At 32.4% G+C, this 20,595-nt stretch overlaps 1 pseudogene; it reads right to left on the bottom strand.

Annotated features, from left to right (window-relative positions):
- Window positions 1–5,898: 5,898 nt before the first annotated feature.
- Window positions 5,899–17,907, bottom strand: LOC149537179 (uncharacterized; annotated as a pseudogene).
- Window positions 17,908–20,595: the final 2,688 nt, after the last annotated feature.

Here is a 20,595-nt window from a genome sequence, read left to right as displayed (position 1 = left end):
GAATATGTGAATACACTCCAGGCAACTTAGATGCACAAAACAAGATAGCTCTAGACAATCTGATATCCACAACTATCATAAATGACCTGTGTCAAAGCTACTTGAGACTCCTTTAGTAATTTCACAATCACTATCAGTCACCTGGGGGTGATTAAGCTTCTCATATCCATTAATTTCAATCCTTTCAAGATTCCTTACACTAGAAAGAATAGTTATTTTCAGTAGCTTTATACATTTGATTATTTGAATCCCCTCTAAACAAGTTTAACATGCAAAATAGGGAAGCTCCTCAAGCACCAAACAATCCAATATCCACAAGTGCACCAAATGGTTCATATTAAAGCTACTTCACACCCCTTCTGAAATCCCACCATTAATTAGCTTTAGATGATTAAGCTTCCTACATCCATCAATTGTAATGGTTTCTAGGCTACTTAAACCATAGAGTATAGGCAAGTTCTTAACATGAAGACACTCAATAATGCATAGCTCTGTAAGTTTTGGAAGATTTCCTATCCCTGCCACCATATCCAAATTTCTACACCACTGCACTATGACTATGAAGACTGAAGACTGACGTTGAAAATATTATCATATAAAACTTCTCAGAAGAGTTAGTGGTACTTCTCTCTAGGCAGCTCAATTCAACAAGAAATGATAACTCCATCTCTAGATGCTTAGTAACGTCCAACTCTGTCATCTTTGAAGGATCATCCATTACCGTGATCCTTTGTGAATATTTGCAACATTTCATGATGAGTGTTTAAGTTTGTGTCTACAGCCCTGTTTGATGGTGTTACAAATAAATGGGAAAGCAACATATAAGGATGCATTCTAAACATGGTTCTCAAACAATATGGAGAAGTGTAATCCTAGTTATTTGTAGAAATTTATTTGAGTCTTGATGTAGTTCTACCAAAAATTTCATCTCATTACAGATTTAGGCATGATAGTATTAATAGGTGCATGGAGTGTAATATTTATAGACTAGCAAGTAAAGGTCTGGTTATATTGCTCTAGCTATGAACATTAGCAAATTTTCCACAATCTCTTGACAACCTTCCTCTTGATCATATTTACGCTTTTGTATGATCCTTTCATGTTTATGCATGAAATAGTTTTTTTTAAGTCATCTTATTTACTATCTACTATGCAACATATTTTGAATAAGCCATTAGATTCTCTCTATATAGAATTGATAGCCAAGGTGTCATCTTGAATCCCCAAAAGTTCATTAGTTTCCTTCTTTCACATGCATGCACAATTGCGAAGAATGTGAAAGAAAATGGATGTTAACCTAAGCAAAATTGAATTGTTGGATTATCATTTGCTTAGAAGGAATTTCCTTCATAGTCATAGAGGCTAAGGTTGGGACCACTTTCCTCAATTCCCTAGCTACAAACATAAAAAAATTCTCAATACACATAAGTAAGAGACTGAAAATTAGAACTCGAATCAAATTTTGTTATGGCCAGTTCATCAACCCCCTTTTCATTTTACTCTTCCCCAATAGAACCTTATTCAAGAACTAATATATCTGTTTGAATGCAATGCTTTAAAGGTAGTTTCTACCTGATTCTAGGCTGGGAAAGGGTTTGCATCTTGGTCAAACTCAAGATAGATAGGTAGTTTTAAGCATTTCAATGAGTGAATCCCTAGCCCAGTGTCCATGTTCACAATCTAAAAATTTAAATTGTGCATCCTCATAATCAAGGTTTTGTTCCCACAATATGTTCTCTAGTTGACCATTCATCATGGTAGGGAGTGGGTTGTTGAAATCCAGATCAACTCAGATCCAAATCTCAAAGCAGTCAGCATATTAGTTTCCTTATTTCCACCAGTTCTAGAGGGCCTATAAGAAAATGAGAGGGAAATTCCCTTAGTGGGTTAACCCTACACCTCAGACACAAGGATTTCATACATAATTAGCTAGACAAAAACCTTGTTCAAGGGCCTTGACTCTATCAACTATTTTTAGTGACAACACAAGAATTAAGTTATTTGTTGGCAGGATAATATCTAGACCTTCCTCTACTGGCCATATTCTTCTTTGCCATTTCCCCAGATATTATCCCATCCACCATAATTTGAATATAACATACACTTTTGCATATATTGGTTTTTCTTGAATGAGTCTTCTATTCGCACCTCACTATCTTACACATCATAGAGCTACATTGTATTCTTTAGCCTATCACCACCATATACGTTCTTCTCTCACAAATTTAAAGCCCACTCTAAGGAACAAACTCAGAACTTGAATAAGATTACTGACATATCCTAATGTTCAATCCAAAAGAAAATCTTTAAATAGGACATACTAGAAATTAGTATCTTCACTTCATTGTAGAGATTTTTCTCCTATGGCTATAGTATTGTGGTATGAGGAGTCTTTAAACCAATAGATTAAAAGGAAGCATATGCGTCGGACTGTGTATGTGAATCTAGGACCAATTATTGACGAGCATCAAATAGTGGGGCTATCAGTAACCATTTTATCCTGAGCAACTGAACTCTGGATGGAAGAAGTTGCTAGAAATTTTGCTCTTGGTTATTATACTATGACACTTATTGCTTTAATCATAGTACCCTGAACCCTAAACCTTATTACAGCCTCTTCTACTACATCTTGAGGACCTAAGGATGGATACTTGGATAAAATTCCCAAGGTCTTGTGCCATATACCTTGCCTCCCCACTGGAATCAAAATATTCTTGTACAATGTCATCTCCATTCAAATCAAACACAAACACATAATCCACTAAAATTTTACCTGTTACAATGGTCCCCTACATAATTTTGTGGTAAAGAAAACCTATTATCATATATACCCTGAAAATTTTACCTATTACAATGGTCCCTACACAATGTTGTGGTAAAGAAAACCTATTATCATATATGCCACTAAAATTTTACCTGTTACAATGGTCTATAATTTTACCTATTACAATAGTCCCTACACAATGTCATGGTAAAGAAAACCTATTATCATATATGCCACTAAACTTTTACCTGTTACAATGGTCCCTACACAATATCGAGTCCTCTCTTCAGGAACCCCCCTTGAAAATCTATGCCCTCATGCGAGTGAAATGCTGGAAGTCAAGGGGTTGAAGTGCCCTTGGATTGATGCAAGCAGAACCATATCAAATCTCTGGACATACCATTAACTCGCACTTCTCGCAAATACTCTAGAACCCTCGACACCAAATGAAATGTGATATATTTTTGCCCCCTTTTTTTTTTTTTTTTATGTTGCGGTATGCATTGCAATTACGACCAAAATAATTGGTCGCAATTGCGACCAACACGTGCATGTTATAAAAAAAAAAATTGCTTTATAAATCAACCAACCAACCCATTTAAAATACTTAGTCAAAAATTTTGGTCAAAATTTAGGGTAAAATACACTAGTGTGTGGATATATCTCTCATATTCAATATTGATGATTTGTATAAGTATCGTGAGTTAGATGATGAAGTTGTTATATCAAAAGATTATCCTAAGAAGCAGATTGAAGAAGTTGAATAGATATTGGATCAGAGAGTTGGCAAGAGCACAAGAGGAAAAGATTACTATGAATATTTGGTGAAGTGGAAGAACATGCCTATTGAAGATGCTTCATGGATTTCTCAATCTAAGTTAGATTCAACTCAGATTGTGACATCTCAATGATTCAGGAGAATTATTTCTTTCAACTCTAGTTGTCTGATGCAGGAGCATCCTGGGTTGCCTTGTTATCCTACTCATTTTTGTTTATTCTACAAGTTGGCGCCAAGTTACTGCAACACTTAGTTGGAGCCGAGTTAGTGTAGCACTCAGTTGGTGCTAAGTTATTGTAGCACTTAGTTGGTGCCAAGTTACTATAGCACTTAGTTGGTGCTAAGTTATTGTAGCACTTAGTTGGTGCCAAGTTACTATAGCACTTAGTTGGTGCCGAGTTACTGTAGCAATCTAGTGTTGATCGAGTGTTCCTTCATGTGTCAAGTTACCTAGTGTATGCCAAGTGACTCTTTATGTGCTGAGTTACCCAGTGGATGTTGAGTGACCCTTCATGTGTTGAGTTTTCCTATTTATGTCGAGTGTCAGCATTTGGACATGATTTTTGTGAGCTGACTTGCAGGATTTATTTCGATCACAACATTTATGTTAAGATCTTTTCTTGGGATGTGTCTAGACCATTGTTGGGTCGGCCTTCCTCTTATGTAATGTTCTAGAATGATCTGTAACCTATTTTGGAAAGTATATATAAAGTGTTTAGGGTTAGAGTTAGGCAAGTTTTTAAAGAGGATTGCAGAGTAGAACTTGAAAGTACGAATTTGTTGTTGGATCTTTGAATGTGAATGTATTTGTATTTGGTCGTAACCCATAAGGCCTTACAACTGGGGATGTATGAAGATATTTTGATGAACCGATAAAAGTATTTCACTCTTCTTCCTCCTTTGGTTGTTGTTCTTTGTGTTGGCTTTCATTGTGTTAACTCTTGTAGGGTGGTTTGGATAGCTAGGTGAGCCTTTGGTCCTAGTTATTTACCCCTTCCCTACGTCAACATGCTTCCTAATTATTTTCCTAAGGCACTACAAATGGTTTGCATCTACTGCATAATAACCACTAAGCATGAAGTCTTAGGGAAGGTGAGCTTGGACTTCTTTCCATCTTTGCTCTAAAGATAGTTGCACAGAATTGAAAATGCAGCTACAGGCATAAAATTTAACATTCTTTTTACAATAAGTGACCTACATATGTAGCTATAAACTAGCACAGAGTACAGAGAACTTGCATGACATTTCCTTTTATAATTTTAATTTCTATTTGAAATAGTCATAATTTTTTCTATAAAATTCTCAAGTTCCATCATTTCTCATACAAAAGAATTCCAAAAATCATTGAGGCATTAATTTCGCCATTAAATTCTTGACTTCTATCCTAAAATTTCTTTGATAAAATAAGTTAGATATAATGGGGGCCAATTTCTTAAGGAAGGTTCCTAATTTCCTCAACAGAACACACTAAAGGGACTATTCTCTAATTTATCATATAGGAAAAGAAAGGAAGCACACAAATAGGAAAAAATTATTATAACTCACCCAAAAAGCAAGGTGCTTAGTAGCTGCTGCACAGTATCCACTATCTAAAACACAAAATAATGTGTGGCTATTAGGAATCAATCTATTGTAATTTGGCATTACAACAACTACTTCTAGCTGCTACAAAATATTGGGTTCACTTGGTGCACAATGTTGACCTTTTGCCTCTTGGACTAGCACATCCCTCCACATTGACAAGCTCGAATACAAAAGACTACTATTTTGGAAAGTGTATCTAGCATAATCCAAGAAATAAAACTCGCAAATACCATTATCACAAACTCCACCATGTAGGCTACACTGCTTGTCACAACTAGCTACAGTTGCACACAAGAACATCAAGGCTGCTTTAGAATTGTACCCATAAATAATATTGATAGTTGTTCATAATCTTAGGCTAGTAGTATCTATTTAATTTACTTTTACTAAGTTATAACCAACATGAAGAATACAATTATGTAGGAAAATTACAAATAATATTTAAAAAAAAGTTTCATGATGATACCAGTGGAACAGTCAATTCTAGTATAACCAGGTTTACAGTCACAAGTGCCAGCTAAGGTGCACATGCCATGGCCACTACAACCAACAGGACAAGTTCCTGAAGCAAGTCTACTTTATATTAGATAAGATTAAACAAAACAAAGACATTAATGAGGTAAATTTATGGGATAGCCTTATAGGTTTAAGTTTGGAATGGATGAAAGACCCTTTCTTGTAGAAAACATAAAAGAGCATGGTTACTTATTTGTGTCACAATCATCACCTTCATAACCAAGAAAATAGTCACACTTTCCATCAATACTATCCATCAACCGTGAAAATCTAAGGATATGTCATGACAAAGTTCATGATAAGGAGGGAAAATCAACTCCCCTGAAAAGAATATTAAGTGGATTTAGAATAGGGATAAGCTAGTGTCATTCCTTGTGAGAAAAGGATTTCTTTTATTTCAAATATGCAAAAAATTAATTGATGAAATAAAAAGAAGAATACTTGGACAGACCATGAGAGAGAATCTAAGATATAACATAATTGATAATACTATTGAAGCCCAGAAACTAAATTGGTCCACCATTTTCAAGACAAGCTCTCCATTCTCCATCAACAACAATTTGTAGATAGTGCAAAAACACTTTAGACTTAAAACATAATTATCATTAAATTTTTAATTTAATTTTGAGAGCAACATAATCCTTCCTTGCCATAAAACTTTATTGTCTACAATCAATGTATGCTTTATATTTTCAACGTAGAGAAGCATAAGCTCTTGATAAAGGATCGATAGGAATGGTTTAACCAATCATTAATGCTAATTCCAAAAAGCTTCCACCTATGTTATCTTTTCATAATATTAGTTGCATTTGGTAAGTTCTAAATCTACAAGTGCAATCGAGGTTATTCAATACTAACAATTGCATCACGTGTGTTATAATGGCTATGTCAATAGGCAATTCGATAGGTAGGTAGTAGTATAGCAATTTACAAATCTTATCTATTATTGTCCATTATTTTTAAATTTTCTCACCACAACCTAATTATTTCTTATGCGTTGGCCCTAATACAAGTACCATGTCTCTAGCAAACTCAATAATCATTACAAAATGTTAATCATACATGAGTTGAATGAAAAATGCAAAAAAATCCAAAAATGTCCTTCCAATGTCTACACTCATCCTTTCCATGTAAGATGACATTATCCACACTTCAACTTTTGTACTTTGTCTAAAGATTAAATCCATGCTTGCAATAAATCTATTTTTCCCTACTCTTTGGAATGTAAATGTTTCACAAGTAGATATTTTGCATACATCAAATTGATGATAGGAAAACCTGCTCTTAATTTTACTATTTAGAGTCTTCTCAGTCAAATATTTAAATGTGCAAAATAAATAAAATATCAACTAAAAAAGACAACAATGGATTACTTCTTAATAGTAGTTCAGAATATATAGAGAAATAGAGCTACTGGGAATGGAGAGATTTAGATAAACCTAAGATATTTGCTATCAATATAAGTGGCTAAAAATATTTACCCAATAAATTATTGGTAGACAGTGGACACTATCCTCTAGTCTTGAATATAAAGGCTATCATGAGTCAGAACGTTGTTGATGCCTTCATAGATGGAATTTTTAATCACTAAACATTGTCAATATACTAACGGAAAGTCTGCCTAGATTATATAATGTTTCTAGTGCCTAAAAAATGATTGGCTTTGGTTCTCCTTACAATAAACAAATTATAAAGGAGTGTCACCTTCTAAGTTTTACTTTTGGCCTCTCTATCTTGGACAAGCCATTTTGCAGGAGCAATTTACAGAGTTTATAATCTTGAAACATATCTATCAACAGAGACACTTGTTACCATGTCTCCTTTTTCAACCAAAGATATTAAAAAGAATCCTGGCCTTTTTTAAAATTTTGTGTGGGATTTTTGGACATTAAAAGAGAAACAATTGAGTAATTTAACTTGTCCAAATAGTAATTTTTCTTATAAAGAGGCAATTTATGTTTTATTATTAAAATCATTTTACAAAATAGTCAATAAAATGTCACTGTAGTTGGGACCTAGTGTTTTTTTTTTAAGTCTTTCTAGACACTTAACAATAAAAGAAATTAATATTACATTCCCTCAAAGAACCTATATAAGGAGGAGTTGAGTATTTTAGAAGATTTCTTGTTTATGAAAAATGGATTCAAGGAAAAAGACCCAACTATTTATATGAGCAATTTTATCCACCGACCACCCATGAATTGCAATGATTGGGTTTGGGGATGAAAGCACTTGTCTCCATTAAAGTGATTTAATCTAGTCATTCAAAGATTGCCAGTGTGTTTAAAATTGCAGTTATTTTCCTATATCTAGTTTTGGATTACAAATTTTAGAAGTATATGAAATTAAGTTTAAACAATTGAATTGATTTATGGTGACTATAGAATACCATTTTTGGGTGTTCACAATTAGATTTTGTAATATTATAATGTTATATCTTTTCCATCCATAGATAATATGATTGAATTGCCTGATTGCAGCCTCCATTTAACTGGCATACATGTGAAATAATATTTGAATTTCTTTTGAGGGTTGTATAACTTTCATTTCCAACTATTCTTGTATAAGGAGTTGAGTATTTTAGAAGATTGTTCATTTATGAAAAATGGATTCAAGGAAAAAGACCTGACAATTTATATGAGCAATTTCATCCACCGATCACCCATGAACTACAATGATTGGGTTTGGGGATGAAAACACTTGTCTCCATTAAAGTGATTTAATCTAGTCATTCAGAGATTGCCAGTGTGTTTAAAATTGCAGTTATTTTCCCAAATCTAGTTTTGGATTACAAATTTTAGAAGTATATGAAATCAAGTTTAAAAAACTAAATTGATTTGTGATGATTATAGAATACCATTTTTGGGTGTTCACAATTAAACTTTGTAATATTATAATGTTATATCTTTTCCACCCATTGACAATATGATTGAATTGCCTAATTGCAACCTCCATTTAACTGGCATACATGTGAAATAATATTTGAATTTCTTTCGAGGGTTGTATAACTTTTACTTCTAGCTATTTTTAATTGATGTAAATTTGCAAAGTTGCCATATATTTCAAAAAAAGTTATAAATTGTGTCATAGTGTGCCAAACAAATCAGGTAGCAGGTAGTTTGTAATAAAAGAATTGCCTTCTATTGGATGCCATAGCTTGTTGTATTTCTCCAAAAGTCTGAAAGAATTGTCTTTTATTGGGTATCGTTCCCAACTATATTTCTCCAAAAGTCTCTATTTAATATTAGTGACAACCTCACATTTCTAAAGGAAGTTGTTATAACTACAAAGGGGATGGCAATATATATATATATATGATACTGAAAATACTTTCTAACAACTATCATACTGTTGCTGGTAGGACATTTTTATGGTTTCTGATTTATTTGCTTAGATAATTCATGGGATATTCAAGTTTGATTTTTATAATAAAAATCATAAATTATCAAGGGATTTGCAAAATCAATAAATTATTCATTTATTTGGCATTAGCAATTAATTATTTCATAGTCTATGCAGTCCTCCACCAAATATGTTTGTATTTTGTTCCAAAAGGCTAGCCACCCAAACCAATTTGTGAAAGCTTCAGATTCCTAGTATCAATCTACGTATTTTGCTAAAAATATATTATTGATTTTTTGTAATCATTTTCATGGCCCTGCCACAATAACTAGTTTCAATCATTTTCTATTTAAAGTTTATAATTAATTTGGAAACTTGCCATCAAACTTTGCACATCTTTAATTCCAAATTTTGTAATAATTTGCAAATTGAGTTGTGCAGCTTGTCACCAACATGCATATTACAGTAATATTTTGATCCTTCACCATATGCTCTCACCTTGCTCACATTGAAATTGTGTTCATCAAAAAGTGGTAACATTTCCTGCATTATTACTTATGAAATTGAAAAATTCAGTTTTAGACCTTACATGCATGAACAAAGGTCAATATTTATACAACCTTGAGACTAGCAACAACTAACTTTCTAATTCATCCTCCTCCCCCATAGCTATTATACAATTCTGATCTTTCACCATATGCTCTCACCTTGCTCATATTTTAATATTGCTCATCAAAAGGTGGTAACATTTGTTGCATTATTACTTCTGAAATTGCAAAACATGCATGAACAAAGGTCAATATTTATATAACCTTTAGAGCAGCTATAACAACTGATTTTCTAATTCATCCCCCCTCCCCCCACTACAATAGCTAACTTTCTAATTCATCCCCATAGCTATAGTACTACTTTGATCTTTCACCATATGCTCTCACCTTGCTCACACTAAAATTTTTCTCATCAAAAGGTGGTAACATTTCCTGCATTGTTACTTATGAAATTGCAAAATGTGCATGTAAAAGTCAATATTTGTACAACCTTGAGATTAGCTATAACAAATGACTTTATGATTCATCCCCCTTCTCCCCCTAGCTACAACAATTGAAATTCTAATTTAGTCCCCCTTCCCTCCCTCTAGGTTTAAGAGAAATTTTGAAATAGTAAAAAATTGATTATACATCCTAGAGACTACCTCTAACAACTGACTTTCTGATTCATCCCTCCACCCTCCCCCCTCTCGCACCCATCCCCAAAAAACAAATTAGTATCAATGGACAAGAACTGTAACCTAGCAATCCTCCATCTTGAACAAGAACAATAACCTAGCAATCATACAAATTCTTCCAATTCAATCAGAGTAGCATAGAGAATTATATTGAAAACAAAGGAAAACCTATATATATTACTCTCAACAAGCCAACCAACTCACAAAGATCATTACAACATGGCCCCTAAGATCCTGCCACTCATCACATCCATCCAACAACTTAGACACATATAGATTCTAAAATGTCACCTTCTATTCAATACTCAAACAAAAATCTATGTAATCAATGTTTATTTCTTCTCACAATAGCTTATGGGAAAGAGTTGCTCTAAAGACAGAGAATCTGGCACCCAACAATTCACAATCTCCATTCATAATAGCATGTTGCAAAAAAAAAATGATGAATTTATCAAGTTTGAATTCATGTTAGCATGAAAAGTACACATGATGTTATTATTTTGCTATGTTGGGGCACAATAGTCAAACCCTAATTAAATAGAAAATATTTACAAAGATTAAAGTGGATCATGATAAATGCAAATCAATTTCACATTTTCTAATCTTAAAGGAAGAAAATTATTATTGTGAGAAAAAAAATCCATGGAGTAAGAGTCAATTAGTCAAAACGAACAAATTAATTACTCAATTATAAGTTCCTTCAAAATATGGTTTTATTTCAAAAGACACAATATTAATGTGTGACCCATAAAACCTAATTTTTACCTCTATTGTTTATTTCAACAGCGATGCTAGTAACACCCATTGCCTAGTGTTAAGGTTCATTGAACAACCCTAATCGAACCAATGATGATTGCATACATCTACAAAGATAAACATTTTTTTATCAGTATCCCCACATTCTTGTAACAAAAGGAAAGTCATAATAACATTTGTAGAGCAGAAAAACCTTTTAGAAAGACTTCTAATTTTACACTAGTCAGGAAAAAATATGTGGCATAGATAAGACTAAGTATTACCAACATGCTACATACATGCAAGAATTAAATATTGTTAAAGAACTATACTTATTTGTGAATTCAATGTTTGACAACACTTTCCTATCTACAAAAAGAATCATGCAGTGGCATGCTAGGTAATCAACATTGTTTAGTTGAATATAATTAGTTGGAAGATGGATATCACTTTTTCAACAAAGGACTAGTATAACATCAAAACAAGTGTTGGAAAATGGCCTAGTCTAATAAAATCAATTGGAAGATGCATATCATTTTTCTTAATAAATAAGTTGCTTTGGAAAGAATATTTGAATACTAGACCAATAATTACCAAGAATCAAATGCCCACATCTCACCCAACATTTGATCAAGTGCACGTGCACTATTTGTGTCAGTACATGAACCATCTGAATATGCAACAAAATATGCACAATAATCTGCAAGGGATGACTGACCACCTACACTAAGGTAGAAAGCATTTTATTACTTATATAGGATCAGAATTAAAAACTATGATTTGAAACAGAACCCTAAAGATGGCATTTATAAATTACAAAGTTAAAGCTTACTGGATTTGTAATATTTTACCAGCAACAAAGTGATCTTTTATATAGGTACCTCCATTTATTCGTATATAGAGAGAACTACACTTAAACATTTCTTAATGCCTTTTTCTATTTTCATAATAGACACTACTGGTCATGAGTTCTGGACCTTTTACTTTTGTTAATTTTGACCATTCCATTGAATAGTGTTGTTGGTGGTTCTATTACCAACAATTACAATGATTCAACTTTAGAATTTCTATACATGACATATTAATTATGTAATATTCCCCTTGGCGAACTCGAGGTTTTTAAAGCATACAAGTATCACTATTAGAATGTTGATATAGAATCAATTATGTTCTAGAGAGTATTATTAGGTTGCAACATGTCTCTGTCTTTCAAGTGATATGAAAAAACTAAAAGCAATATAAATAACCTCTTATGTGTATGAGATTTAAATTCAACACTTTATTGACAATTTTCTTTTTACTACATGCCATTGTTTTGCATGATATCATGCTAAGTTTTTAATGCCATAGTTTCCATAATATATTCTACTAGCATGATTTTTTATCCTATAATTTTGTTACTTCTGACTATTCCAATTTAACACTATTTTGTTGGATTCTCCCCCAAAAACCCTTTCTTTTTTATGCCTATGCAAACTGGAAGATATTCTAAACCCATAATAATGTTGTTGTTGCATACAATTGTTTTCCATAATATCCTATTATTCTTAATGTTCTCTATGTTTATAATAAATTATATTGGCTATATGAGTTTGGATCTTACAATTTATTGATTAGCCATTGTATGTAACACAGTTTTGTTGTATTCTCCACCAAAACCCTTCATACCTAAATCCTTTTCAAATAGGATAATAGTCTTGACACTGTCTCCACACCTAAATGCTTATTCGATAAAGGGTTTCTATAAGACATTCATCTGTAAAATTGGAAAAAAAAAATCTCAAAATATATCAAATAGTTGAAGTTCCTTATTAAAAAAACAACAATGTTATAATGTTTCATCTACTCTGTCATAATTTATGAAGGTTCGGTATCCTTTCAAAACTCAATTTTTTAACCTTCTAATTTAAAAAAGACAAATAAATTTAGTTTCAATGCATTTTATAACTTTTGATAAAATATGTAGATCGTTGATATGACTATGTTCATAGTGAAACTTCTTTTCCTAGAGGATCAACTCCAACCAAGATTTAAGCATCTTCTAAGTCCACCTTTGTTAGCTTGTTGGAAGTATTGAGCCCATGTCTGTAAATCACTACTATAACTGACAATTGGATAGTAACCCTCTGCTTACCTATTGTAGGTACAACCTAATGAATGTTTTGAGTTGCAGTGATAGGCTCCCTTCCAAAGACTGCAAGGCTCGACAACAAAATCCACTCCTTGATTTTAGCTCTAGTCTAACCCTTCCACCATGTTATAATTTTCTTGGTACCACCCACTATCCTCCAACAAAGCAAGTTTTACTAGTGAAAGTACAGATCATGTGTCTACAGAACCAGTCATTATTTCATTCATTAAAAGTCTTTCCTCCCAGTGTGATCCTGCACAATTTAGCATTGAAGCCTAAGAATTATGAAAACACAACAAAAAAATTTGGTGAAAAATGACTAATATTTTAATAAAAATATAAGAGAACTTCTCCTTTGAAAACACAAAATATATAACTATACCTAATGTGTCCCTTACCCCTCCATCATCCAGTTCAAGACCTATGAAATTTTTTGAGAAGGCCTAACAAAAATGGAAATAATGGTTAGTCCTTTTTTCAAACATACAACCATAAACAAAGAAAAATTTAAGGATTGTCCATCTTTTATTACTCTTTTCCCACCCACCAATCAAGTCTTCACTCAGCTCCTAAAAAATATTCGGACTGAAAGTTTAGTTTCATTAATATATTGCCAAAGACAAAAACTTCACCAATTTCTATATATTAGAAAATGCTTTCCATATTTATTCCTTCTGGTGCAAACAAAACTTCCCTTATCTACCTTTTTCCCACCTTTTAGCTAAATTTAGGTCAAAATTATACTGCCCCAAGCTCAAGCAATTTCTAAATATTCGTAAACGACTACAAGTATCCTATGTTTCCAAATTAGATGTTTTACCTACTGAACCCAAGTATGAAATGTTCCAAATTAGATATGAATTTAGACCATTCAAACATATTATGACATTTTTCTACTCTTCCAAATATGTAAAAGGTGAATAAATCCCTAAAATGCGATGTGATCTTCATTTTCATTCATTTTACGAACACATTGAATGGAAAATGCAGCGAAGAATGGTTTTTTGGACTGGAATTTTAATTGACTGATAATATAATGTCACTTCTCTTAGAAGGATATTGAAGAGTTAGTAGTGATGGAGCCCTATTTTTTTGAAAAAAATTATGGCCTCCATTTAAGAGATAATGTTGAAGATTTGATTAAGTATTATGGCCTCATATAAATCTATTTTTAAGAACAACATTAGTAAACATTTTGTCACCTAATTATGGGTTAATATGCTCATTGTTCAAATTAAAAGAAATTTAAAATGTTTTCAAATGAAGGCTACCTTTAAATATCGCATACTTACATGTTGCTTTCTCTGCTACCGTCTTTGAATAGCAATACCAATTATGAGCACCAAAAGAGAAAGAGGAGAATACAAAGTAAATGGGTTACCTTGGTTTTGATGCAGTAATGAAGGTTGCTCCAGTAGTCCTCATCAACTATGGTTTGCGGATTTCTATTGGGGTTGAGGTAAATGGCATCAATGGAGGACATGAGGTATTCAGAGCAACTGTTAAATGACTACTGGAAACTAGAATACCAAGGAGGGCTATTATTACCTAATTAGAAAATAGCTAAGACCAAATAAAATATCTAATTATGACTGTATTGGGATAAAAAGTGCTTACCTAAGGCAAGATTATTCTCATGGCTAGCAATACAAAATAAAATCCTTACAGCTAATACATTCAGAGAAAAAGGATATGCAGGTTCAAGAAGGTGCATATTATGAACCTGTAAATACTCTCACCAATGTTGGAGCTAGTTACATAACAAACTTGGATGGAACTCAGCAATACCAAAGTCAATCCTAAGCATGTTTCAAGATTGGCCTAGTTGAAATAAAGACTGTTTGTATGGTGTCTTTTGGATTGCAACACCATCTATTGTCATATGGGAGTTATGGTAGTAGAGAAATAAACACATTTTTAAAAATAAAAGTATAGGATAGGAACAACTTACTGACAAGATGGAGGCTGTCATTATCAAGATTGTGAATAATAGAATATTGAATATGAAAAAAGTCGCAGAAAAGATGACTTACTAGGATGGGAAGATGAGAGGTAGATGGTTTGGGTTTAATATTCCTTGGTATGTTAGTTTGAGCTTCACTTGGTTTTGAGAATACTTTAATATTCTCTACTTAACAAGGCCAACCACGTGAAGGTGGAAGCTCATCTGGCCTCACCCCCTCCTCCTAACATCAATCTAACTTACCCTTATCATATAATTACATCATTCATTCATTCATCCATCCATTTATGAACTATAACTTTCATTCAATACAATCACATAACATTCATTAATACACAATAATAATCAAGACCTCATTAACACATAACAATATCCATTAACATAAAATAAAAATCAATATTAATACGCAAAATTCATAGATAATTACTTAAAACAAAGTTCTTTCATTATCCAAAAAAGTTTATCAAACAAAGTTTATCAAAGAGCATTTTTTAAAAATCATTTCTTCTTTTTGTTTCTCTTAGCTCTGTTAAGAAAAAGGCTGATAGGAGCATCAATATCTTCCTCATTCTCCTCCTCTTGTTACACATGTAATGTCAAATTATGATGCCTCCTCCTATTTGGAGGAGCAAGAGACTGTTGCACTAAAGGGGACTCTATTGCAAGAACAAGAAAATGGGTTCAATTGGCATACTCTTTTTCTTTTTTTAACTGTTACAAGTATTTAATTAAGTAGTAAAATATAACATGCATTTTTATTACCTAACAATGCCACATCATGTGCATTAACATTTTGATCCATTGCCACATCAACATGTTGAACACTTGGAACATGCTCCACTCCACCATGATGTTCAACATGCTCTAAAATATTCAAAAAAAGGTTACACGTCAATTTGCAATTGAAGATGTTAAATTATATTCATAATTGCATAATTAATTCCCAATAGCAAATTAATACCTCTACCACTATAATGCACATCATGGCCTTCATCACGAGCAGGTTCTATGATAGGATATGAAGGTTGTAGTGAAATGTTATGCACATTGTTATGCAATCAATTTATGTTCAAAAGCAATACCAAAAAATAAATTTCTCAACTATTCAATTTGATTTACTTTTCAACAAAGATCACTAATTTGTGCATGATTACATTTTACTTAATACTATCATGACATACCTTATTTTGTCCTATGCTGGTTTATTTCCTTTATTATCATGTAGCCTTTTCTCCTTTGCATATTCTATTATTTTATTCCACTCCATCGGTGGAATCAAAGGAGGATGATCATACTTTGGGTTCTCCTTTAGACCCCTTCTATATTGATCCCTCACAGTCTTTATATGTCTTGATGCTCTTTTCAGAAGTAGGGCAGTGTCAAAAATGTTTTTTTCCAAATAGGTCCTCAAAAGATGTAATTAGCTAATTTTTTAATTCAGAACCATGTCCATTCCACCTTTTAAAATGAGATAAAATTTTTAGATCAATAACTTTAATATAGTACAATAAATGGAAGAAAATAAAAATATTGTAGCAATGATATGAAACTAAGTACCTTTTATGTATGGTGGGTCCAAATAGCCTTAATGTCATATCAAAAATATGATCAAAGAAAATATTTTTTCCTACAAAAACATAAAGGGATTATGAGTCCAAAACGAGTTATGTATAAGTAAACTAAAATTACACTTTAAATAATAACAATTTTAAAGCACCTGGAAGCTTTCGTAATCTTAACAGAAACATAATTTTTTTATTCAGCAATAATGTCCCTGCAAATGAACCAATATTAGTCACACGAACTGCTCTAGGAAATGGATCAGCTTCAGTAGTACTAGTCTCTATTGATCTATCAACTGAAGGTTTATCTATTAGTACACACAATAGGTACATGAGTATAAAATCCGCCCAACAAAAAAAATACATGATTAGCACATTAAAAAATATAGCAAAACAAGATTTTACTAGTTGTAGTGAGCATAGACGAGGATGTTTGCATGCTCCTTGTTACCAACAATGCACTTGGCAATATCAAACTACCGATTGAAGGAGGCATCTGCACTTCATCATGCGCTAAAGAATACAATATTGTTAGCAAAGAGATTTGCAATGGATAAAGATCAGAAGCGTCCAAAAATAAAAGTTAAGTGTTATAATGTTGATGAAAATAAACAATGTTGCACCGATTTCACTTTCAACATTAGATGTCCTATTTCAACACTTAGTAATTTCCTTAAATAAACTCAATGGTTTAATAATACTATAATTATAAGTAATGTTGTAAAAGAAAGTGTTACTTACACAAAGGTTGTGTGTTACAACCCTCACCATGTTCACCATGCGGTGTCACAGCTATCATATATTTTTGTAGAATAACACATACTATTTTAGATCATGATCCATAAGATACTATAAAATATAAACATCTATTGAGCTTCTATTATTGGTTTAGATTAATTACTGCTTACCTTCAAAGAATCAACCCTAAGACCCAATTCTTTTTTTAGTGCCTCTTTCTCCTCGCTTATATCACACTTGATGATAATGTTAACAATTTTATCACTATATCTTTGTTTGAGTTTTTGGGCCATGAACATAGGGTCAGCAGTAAGGACGATGTCATGTAGACATGATGCCTGTATTTTAGATCGCATTTGATATGTTGTCATTCTAGCTTTTTCCTATCATTTGTGACATCAATATTAGTAAAGTTCCATCAAAATAATTCCAAAGCCATAAAGAAAACAACATAATAATACGACATTTATTTCTATGTAATTTGAACAATTACAATAATTAAGGTTTACCTCCATTAAAGGTGGTGTGTGAGATGGTGCATCCCCGCATGTTGGTGGTGGTCTAACCATGTCGCCCTGTCAAAAAGATTAGTAATTATTAGCAATCAGTAGTGAAATGAAAGTATTTGACATGTTGTACTTAATGTTTATATCTACAGATATGGTTTTCAAAGAAAAATTTGGTGTAACTAATGTGTATATCTACAAAATTCAATATTAGTAAAATTCCATCAAAATAATTCTAAAGCCATAAAGAAAAGAACATAATAATACGACATTTGTTTATATATAATTTGAACAATTACAATAATTAAGGTTTACCTCTGGTGAAGGTGTGTGAGATGGTGCATCCTCGTCTGTGTGTGTTAGTCTATCCATGTCACCCTATGAAAAAGATTAGTAATTCTTAGCAATCAGTAGTGAAATGAAAGTATTTGATATGTTGTACTTAATGTTTATTTCTACACATATAGTTTTCAAAGAAACATTTGGTGTAACTAATGTGTATATCTGCAAAATTCAATATTAGTAGAATTCAATATCATTAAAATTCTATCAAAATAAGTCTAAAACCATAAAGAAAAGAATATAATAATACAACATTTGTTTCTATATAATTTGAATAATTACAATAATCAAGGTTTACCTTCGTTGAAGAAGGTGTGTGAGATGGTGCATCCCTGCCTGTGTGTGGTGGTCTATACATGTTTCCCTATGAAAAAGATTAGTAATTATTAGAAATCAACAACAAAATGAAAGTAATAGACTTACCCAAAAAAATATTAACAATAAAGTAGATTGTATATTGGAGGCAATTGGTTTAAATGTTATACTTACTAGTCCCATGATAGAGAATTTTTTTGTATCTACATGATTCAAATTATAATCTATCAGAAGCTCTTCCCCTGCACTTATTGATTTTATCACACCTACAAAAACATGATTTCCCTCGCATGTCGCAAATATAGAATTCACCAACTTATTAGTTAACACAAGTCAAGAACTATTTATAAATCCTGCAATATTAACTGTTGCTTTTGGTCTTCTATCAATATACATAGTGAACATTTTACTTTGATCATTTTCTTTCATTGTATATAATTTGGTGACAATGCATACCTATGCATACTTTTTTTTTATTGCACAATCTGCATCCAATTGTTGTAATTGTAACAAGGTCCTACATACTCGATCAATTCAACAATTTTATTGTAATAGACCTTTATGCCATCCATGGAAAATAGGACCCAACCATGTAATGAAGATGGAGCTATTCTATATATCCTTTTATTAATAGAAAAATCAGTGTTAACTGGAGGTAGTTCCTTGGGTACCCATTCTTTCTAAAGATGTGTGTACCTTAAGGGAGCCTCCCTATCACCTTCTCTCTCATTATCATAAGAACATGACCCCCCCTCAGTAAGAAAAAATTGCATTTGTTTTTTGAAATTTTTTCTCGTCTTTTGACCTCTAGTTGATCTCCCTATTTTAGACCTACTAGATGTCTCAATTTTGTCTTCTATTACCATATTTTCCTCACTCAAGGAAGATAGATCAAACAAATACTTATTTGGCAATACCTGCAATCCATAAAATGAGAGACACACTAGGACAAAAGTTGATGCTGATAGTAAAGAGAAAATATGCAAATAAAAAATTGTATCTATAGGGTCTATTGACATATACCTATCGATCCATGTGACTGTGCAAGATCCTAGTCAAAGGCATTAAATAGCCCACATATGTAAATCATTTATCTTAAGTTAGCCAAAAATTTGGGCTGATTAATGTGTATATCTAAAAAAATATTGGACATGTTGTACTTAATGTTTATATCTGCACATATGCTTTTGAAAGAAAAAGTTGGTCACCTTGCTTATCAAATTCACCCATATTGTAATGAATGAAAAGTTGTCCACTTACAATGCTCTATAAACTAAAAATTATGTAGAAGACAAAAATTGCATAATGCATTCATTGAAATCAAATGAATTTCTATAAATAAAAAGCATGACCACATCATACTTGACATTCATCATACCTCGACAGACATTTCATTGATCATCATCTTCATCCATGTTACAATCATCGCACTTGTCACTTTGATCATTGTCATCACCACCACCATCTTCATCACCATTATCATGACCATCATCATCATCACCGTCTTCATCAGCATGATCATGATCATCGTCATCATTATCATCATCACCATTATTGTCAGCATGACCAGAATCATCATCATCTTCTTCTTCATCATCATTAGGTAGCAATCATTTGTGATCATCATTTACTTCATCTTGTGATTCTTCAGTATCTTCTTCTTCAGTCACATTATACTTTATCAGCCTTCCTCTTGGATCATGTCTAACAAAAAATGACCAACCTGGTTTGTGTGGAATGCCAAAGTAAAACACTTGCTCGCATTGGCTTGGAAGAACATAGGGTTCATCTCTAACTGGCTCAAATGACCTTGTATTAATCATTGTAAATCCACTATCATGTTTAATAATAGTCCCATCATGATCATTTCGATTCAGTCGTAGCCTATACCATTTGATGACAAATAGAACTAATTTGAATAAATTAAAATTGTACTCAAGTATATCATCCAAAATGCCACAGTATCAATTTTCAAATTGTTTAGGATGTATGTCAGTTCTAGACAAAATATTGGTGACTGCAAAGACTACACTTATCCCAAAATCACAAGTTTTCTTCGTTTCATCTAACTTTTTTATGCGTATGACCATGGTA

Source organism: Cupressus sempervirens, chromosome 10, assembly GCF_028749045.1.
Source record: "Cupressus sempervirens isolate cs-2001-9-10 chromosome 10, ASM2874904v1, whole genome shotgun sequence".
NCBI classification, from domain to species: Eukaryota; Viridiplantae; Streptophyta; class Pinopsida; order Cupressales; family Cupressaceae; genus Cupressus; species Cupressus sempervirens.
Note: the sequence above shows the minus strand (reverse complement) of the source record. Positions and strands in the feature narration are given on the sequence as shown.